This window comes from Etheostoma spectabile, chromosome 13 (assembly GCF_008692095.1).
Source record: "Etheostoma spectabile isolate EspeVRDwgs_2016 chromosome 13, UIUC_Espe_1.0, whole genome shotgun sequence".
In the NCBI taxonomy this organism is placed as follows: Eukaryota; Metazoa; Chordata; class Actinopteri; order Perciformes; family Percidae; genus Etheostoma; species Etheostoma spectabile.
This window is the reverse complement of record NC_045745.1, coordinates 8,822,203-8,829,544: the sequence shown is the minus strand read 5'-3', so window position 1 is coordinate 8,829,544 and position 7,342 is coordinate 8,822,203. Positions and strand designations below refer to the sequence as shown.

The window sequence follows — 7,342 nt, the reverse complement described above, 5'->3', positions numbered from 1 at the left end:
ACAAGGGGACCCCCGGTGTGAGTAAAACACTTCAAATCTCCTTAAAAGACCTGGTTTGGTTCTAAAAAGCTGTTTAAAAGAGGGCCGAATGCTCAGAGCAGGGCCAAAGGACCACAGGCGCGGGACATTAAACTTTAAATAAAGGTCTCCTCCACTCCGGCTCCGGTCCTCTCCCCGAGACACTATCACATGATATAAAAATAATTACTATAATTAAAAATATATCTACTGCACATAGAGAAAAGAAAAAGGGGGGGGGGGGTAGGGGGAGTTATAAAGATAAATTAAATAAATAAAATATATAGAAAGAGAGAAGAGTTGTGTTGATAAATAAAATGCCCGGTGTCCAGTCCAAAATAAATTCTATTAAAATATATTAAAATATATTAAAATCATTTTTCAACATAAATTACTTTTGAAACCACATTTAAAAATACTAAAATACTGTTGTAATTACTTGCCCCTAAGGATAAAAAGTACACATACCATTAAATTAGTAAACAAGTGCTTTCGTGAAAAAGTGCTTATGAAGACAAAAAGTGCCACACAATAATAAATAAATAATAATAATAAAACATTTAAAATACATCAAAGGATTGGGGTTGGGGATGGGGTTAGGGATGGGGTTAGGGTTAGGGTTGGGGTTGGGGTTAGGGTTGGGGTTGGGGATGGTTGGGTTGGGGTTGAGGTTAGGTTGTTGTTATTGTTGGGTATGGGGTTGGGGTTGGGGTTAGGGATGGGGTTAGGGTTGGGGTTAGGGTTAGGGTTAGGGTTGAGGTTAGGTTGGGTTAGGTTATGGTTGGGATGGGGTTGGGGTTGGGGTTAGGGATGGGGTTAGGGTTGGGGTTGGGGTTAGGGTTAGGGTGGTGAATAATTGGAGGTGTTTTGTCTGCATTGCAGATGCGTTTGTTCCTGTTGCAGACAGTTATCATGGTGAAGAAACAGGGGATAATAGAGGTGGACGGGTTGAATACTGGGGGGGGGGGGGTACTTATTACAGAGCAGCAACAGAAGGTGCTTTGAGTTTGTGGATGTCAGAGTGTGTTTGTTAGCAGTGATTAAGGATTTTTGTGGATGTCAATAATGATATTGAATGTCCCATTTAGCTTTGTGCCAGGATGTACAACACAAGGGCTCTGGAAGTGGAACACCTTGCAGAAAAATAAATGCAGAAGTGGTGTCAAAGTCAGATAACCGTTCTTATCAATGGGTTTGTTTCTGATCAAGCATACGGAGAATACAGTGTAAAAGTGTTGACGTTTAATTAAGATGTATTTTAGAAACTGCAAAGAAAACAATAAGTCTGTTAAGAAAGGAAACAATTACATTAAATTAACTGTATGAACTATTTTAGTGCTTCTTAGACGGTTCATGCTCACGTTCGGTTTTTTGAGTGCCCACATGGGCCACCGTGGCTCTAGGTTTGGATCCGGAGGATGTCAGACACCCCTCCAGTGTGGTCCAACTGTCCCACTTGGTGTTTAGAGGAACATTGGACCAGTGATCGCGCTGAATGCCTGGTAACAACGTTTCTGATCATGGTGCCAGGCTCTCCGCTGACCCTTGGCAATGTCCCCGGGTTTTCCGTCCACTGCCCAGAACAAAACAAGGCTTTCTTTATAGCGTGTGTCAACAACAGTTGGAGGGGTCGGCTGTGGGGCGTCCCCGTGACTCAGCTCAACGAGCCGCCTGTCAAACTGAGCGTATGATGCTGCTTATTCTGTTATTATACTTTAATAAATTGCTTTGCACATAGCTCTTTCCCCAGTCCTTATAGTTAATTGTTGTTTCTTGTAAAAACTATTCAATGGCCATAAGTATGTGGACACAAGAATATTGCACCCATGTGTGGACTCTTAAGAGACTGAGACATATCGTAAAAGACACTCAGAGATTTTTTGAGTTAGTGGAAAAAGACTATCTGTAGAAAACTGCACTTTAAATTTAAAATTTCCTTTAAAAAAAACTAAATTTTAGTGCTGCTTTTAATATTCAATTCAATGTTCAATTTGTCCAATAAAAGACTGTTGGATGGGATTTTTGTTACAAATTCAACATGCAATTTTCAAGAGACTCAACGTCTACGCCCAAATTATAAACCCGCTTGGCTCGCGATGTCCTGCCTCCTGCACGCTCTGGGTTTAAAACAGACACTGCTAACCACTGCACCCCCATGCCACTTCAGCATGTTAATGTTAAATTATGTTTGTTGAGTGATGCCCTTTCACTTAATTTCCTTTAATCTTACATTACGTGAGGAAATTTCCTGAGCATGCAGTGTGCTTTCGGTCACAGTTTCATTTACAAACAGGTGCAGGAACTCACATCTGCCCAGTCCCAATGCACTCCTCTGCAGCTGGCTATCCATCAAAAAGAAAACACGTCTGACAGTATGGTAATGTTCGGGTTTTAGCATGGAAATAAGGGCGAACTTTAGACAAGATAACAAGATGGAACGAAGAAAGCAATCCATCAAGTAAATCCCCGAACAGCCATTTCTGCTTGTTATATCAACAGCATTGGAGATGGAGCTGAATGGGCATTTTGTAACAAACAGCTCTCATCTATCAGTTACGTGAACCAGTTGGTGCTTCAAACTTTATCATTTTGTCTTTTGGAGATGTTTTTTTCCAATTCTTTCTCCCAATTTGCAATGCCTAATTTGGTGCTACAGTAGTTGTCTGTGCTATCTGTTAGCCTGGAGAGTGCTACCTGCTAAACATAATATAAGGTTCACACTATCTCCCTGAAAAGACTAAGCTGCTAGCACCAAGGGTTTAATCAAGACATTTGTTGCTGTGAGCAAGCCGTGGTTGTGATGGGTTTGTTGTTTTAGCATGAAGGTACTGTAACCTTCATGCTGTTTGTTGAATTACACATTGGGGATTTGCTATGATGAGTACATTAAGTCATTTATCATCATTTATGAGAAAATGCCATAATCCAATTGATTCTGATTCAGACCTGTAGTACAGATGTGTGGCACGCTGGTACACGCAGACTTCATGGAGACGTATACATTTACACCAGCCTGCGTGTTAATGTATAAAGTCAGCCTGCTCGCCTGAAAGAGACAACTAAAAAAACAGAACCATTGTTTTTAAGAAATCTAGAGAAAAAAAAATCTGTTTTCCCAGCTCCTCTGTGTCCTCAACAGAGCCAACAGTAGCAGTAAAAAGGGATTTTGCGCTTGTTGACTCTTAATAGAATTTGGCTGAATTCAGAAAAATTTGTATTTTTTTTTCTAAACAGTTTCCTGTGTGTAGAGAAATCTTGTCTTGTATTTAAATGAAGGAAGCTGGATTATCTCACAGAGTCAGACTGAAGCAACAGATACTACTAGTACTACTTCTGCTCTACTACTACTACTAATATTGTATTCATTATAATTGAAGTGCTTGTTTACAGTAAAATGACAGTTTGTTACCAGTTAAATGACCATTAACTAAAGCTTAATTCGTTTGCCATCTACTAAGGATGGTTATTTAAAAAGTGTTACCTCGACTTTGGGCTGAAATCCCAGGCCTATACTGGACTCTATGTACCGTAAACACCGAATCCGTCTCTGACACTCAAACACACGCACACAGATGAAGTGATAGGGCTTGTAGAGAGTCAGTGCTGCAGTGTTCAGAAGGAGGGACGCAGTTTGAAGAGAGCAGGCCGCTTCCTGTCCTGCTGCATCGGAAATACCAGCCCCGAAGCCTCTGAGGCTGCATTCAGATTAGACTGAACATACACACACACACACACACACAAAAAGGTTTGTAGCACTATCTTTGTGGGGACCCGTCATTGAAATAATGCATTCCTAGCCCCTTACCCTAACCTTAACCAACACAACTAAATGCCTAACCTTAACCCTTAGCCTAACCTTAACCATGACATCTAAATGCCTAACCTTAACCCTTACCCTCACCCAAACCATAACCTAATTCTAACCCTAATCCTAAAACTAAGTCTTAACCCTCAAACAGCCCTTTAAAGTTGTGGGGTCCAGCATGTTGGCCCCACAAAGCTATCAGGACCCCAGAAGCATACTGGACTCCCAGTTTTTGGGCCCCACAAATATAGTTAAACAGGACCATACACACACACACACACACACACTCACTCACTCACTCACTCACACACACACACACACACACACACACACACACTAAACTCAAACACATACACACCCCATAGCATACACGCAAGCAGCAGTGAAAATGTAGAGAGGCTAAACTTGTAGGGGTAAACACAAGACATCACATCCTCACGTACTGCCTCCCTAGAACACTAAAAAACACAAATACACACACACACACACACACACACACACACACGCATACATACGCACACACACATATGTACACACATAAACACTGCACACACACACATGTACACAAACTCCCATCCGCTGGGAGTATTGTTGGATTCTTTCTCCTCTGACGCCCCTGAGGCTCTTGCTTGGGAAAAGGAAACGCAGTCTTGTGTAACCTTTATACACACCAGAGAGAGAGAGAGAGAGAGAGAGAGAGAGAGAGAGAGAGAGAGAGAGAGAGAGAGAGAGAGAGAGAGTCTTTTTGTTCCCGGAGCCAGAGGTCAGGCCCTGAGCTCTGCTTTAATCCTGATTTCTACAGTCAACATCTTGTCAGCTCCAGAGACGTGCAGGCCTTCCCCCTGTGTGACTTTTAGATGACGCTTTAAGCAGCTTGCAATGAATACATATGAGAATAAATACATGTGCAGTAAAATAGGTTGCAATACAACGGTGGGGAGTTATTTACTGGCCAAAAAAGTTATTTTAAAAGTTTTTTATGACTATATGCTACTTCTACTGTTACTTAAAATATGTTACTTCAGAAGCTCAGAGAAGACAATGAAGTGAAAAAAAGAATGTATTATATATATATGTAATAAATAACAGTAATGGCTTCCAGCAAAGATCATCACAAATCCCATTTCCTTTAGCTGAAGCTTTTATCCAAAGCCACTTCCAACAAGTGCATTCCACCTTGAAGGTACAAACTCAAATTAAAACTCAAAGAATCAAATAAGCCGAAAGTACCACATGTAAGTGAAACATCCTGTCCTTTTTAGTATATATATAGATATATATATATACACACACAACGCACACACACACACACACACACACACACACACTGCATTGGGTACTTTTACTTTGAATTCTTTAAGTACATTCTCCTGGTACTTAAATACATTTACTTAAGGAATGTTTTTAATGCAGGACTTTTACTTGTTTTTACTGTGTGGTGTTTGTACTTTTACTTAAGTAAAGGATCCGAATACTTCTTCCTCCTCTGTAATCAACCAGGTATAATAAGGGCCATTTGATTGGTGACCCTGGCCAAAATGTTGCAGTAGAACATGAGAAATAGAAGTGTTTGACTCGTTAGTTGTGCTGCATTGGAATATTTCTCCCAACCTCATGAGGCCTCAGAAATGTTGCCAAAGGGAAGAAAGAGAAAAGTTTTGACCTTTCTCTTCCTCCCCTACTCCTACTCTTCCTCCTCTTGCTCTGTTCCTCTCGACAGACTGTGGAAAAGTCCATTAGTTGTTTACATACTCCCACTTTCTCCCCCTCCGCTTGTGAATTAATGTAGCGAATCATGCAGGCCACTCTCCTCTCTTCTGCTCTCCCTCCGAGGGAGTTATTCACATTTAAAATCCCATAATTAAACACCTACGTGTTAAATGGAAGGCTATTAACGCTAATGGTATGTCTTGGACTGAGCCAAAATGAAACCTTGAAGAACTACATGCTATTACGGCATTGGCGAGGACTTTCTCCTTCGTGGTGTTGAGACGTGTCTGTCTTCCATTTCGTCTGAAGTGGCTTTTTTTGTTTTTCCAAAGCCCGACGCCGACGCCAGCAGCTATAAGCGGGTCAGAGGCCAGAGCCGGCGGAAAGTGTTCAATCTCGGAAATGAGAAACTTCCTCGTTACTTTCTTCACTTGATTTCATCATGTGAGGGTTGGGATGCAGGGCCCGAGCGGAGGAGCACGTTGATTTGTATCAGAAGCGTGACTACATGTAGGAAACATGTAGTCTTATTTCTTATTAGTTCTTATTTCCATTTAAAAGCACACGCAGATGAAAGACTCACACCGATTTACTTTAAAACACAAACAAAGCCATAAAAACTGCAAACAATCAATTAGGTGTCAACCATGAAATTAATCGCCAACCATCGATTAATCGGTTTGGGTAATTTCTAAGGGGGAAAAAAGAAACAACCTTTTCGTGCTTAGCTGGATAGTGTGTGTGTGTGTGTGTGTGTGTGTGTGTGTGTGTGTGTGTGTGTGTGTGTGTGATGGGAAGCTTTGTTGGGAATTAGCGGGGGCGACTGGTTTCAGGAAGTGGGAATGATTGAGCCCGTGATCAATTTATTCAGCTCATGCAACTGATATTGTGTTTCTGTAAATTTGGTGTGAATGTGTTTGTGAAATTGTATATTCTGATGTTTTGTACTTCACTTCCATTGCATATTTTTATTGTTTTACGTAACAACCTGGTGCAATGCCACTCTCCTTGTTCTTATGCAATGTGGATATTTAATTGTGCGTTGTCCCTGTTTAAATCCAATAACAGGATCCTGCTGTGACTGACTGTCTTTGTGCCACTCTTGGTCATTTTGGGTATTGTGTTGTGTTTAGTTCTTGTTGCTGTTTACCATGTGCTCTGTGCTTACCTGTCTGTCATGAGTCTTTGTCCCCGCCCATCCCCTTATAGGGTCTGCACTTCCTGTCTCGTTATTTTCCCTCCGGTGTCTTTCTGTTGACCGGTCTGTGTTTTTCTACACTCCTCTGTTCCTTTGTCTTTTGTCGGTTCGTCTCTCTGTTGGAGTTCAGTTTGTTTGTGAGTTTCTTAGTTTTAGAGTCAAAATAAAGTGTGTTTGTTCTGCACATTGGCCTGAAAGCGTCTTGCATGTGGGTCCTCCTGCTAAAAACCGTGACAATAACATTACATTACAGACTGCCTGTGAGGCAGTGTGGAACTTCTGACTCCCTGGATGGCCTTTTTTAAATGGCAGTAATTAAAGAAAAATGAAAACCAATGCCAGCCTCAAAGCCGACACTTGCCCTGTGGAAATCTGTGGTCATTCTTGTACCAAGTGGGCAGCCAGCTCACTCTGGGATCCTTCATTTCCTTCCAGGGAGTGTCCACAACATTCACCACACACCGATTTTATCTCCCTAATTTGACTGGCCTGTACATTCCTTTTACGTCTGATGCAGTCACAGAAAGTCAAAGTCATTTCTGTCTCCGCAGGCAGCGGCGCTCATGTGTCCAAAGTTTTACCTCAGGTTATTTTTAGGACGCCCTCTCTCT

At 41.5% G+C, this 7,342-nt stretch overlaps 1 protein-coding gene across 2 annotated transcripts in view; it reads left to right on the top strand.

Annotated features, from left to right (window-relative positions):
- The window catches only part of si:dkeyp-23e4.3 (rho GTPase-activating protein 7), a 155,010-nt gene that overhangs the window by 68,999 nt on the left and 78,669 nt on the right, over positions 1–7,342 (top strand). The gene's annotated exons all lie outside the window — the stretch shown is intronic.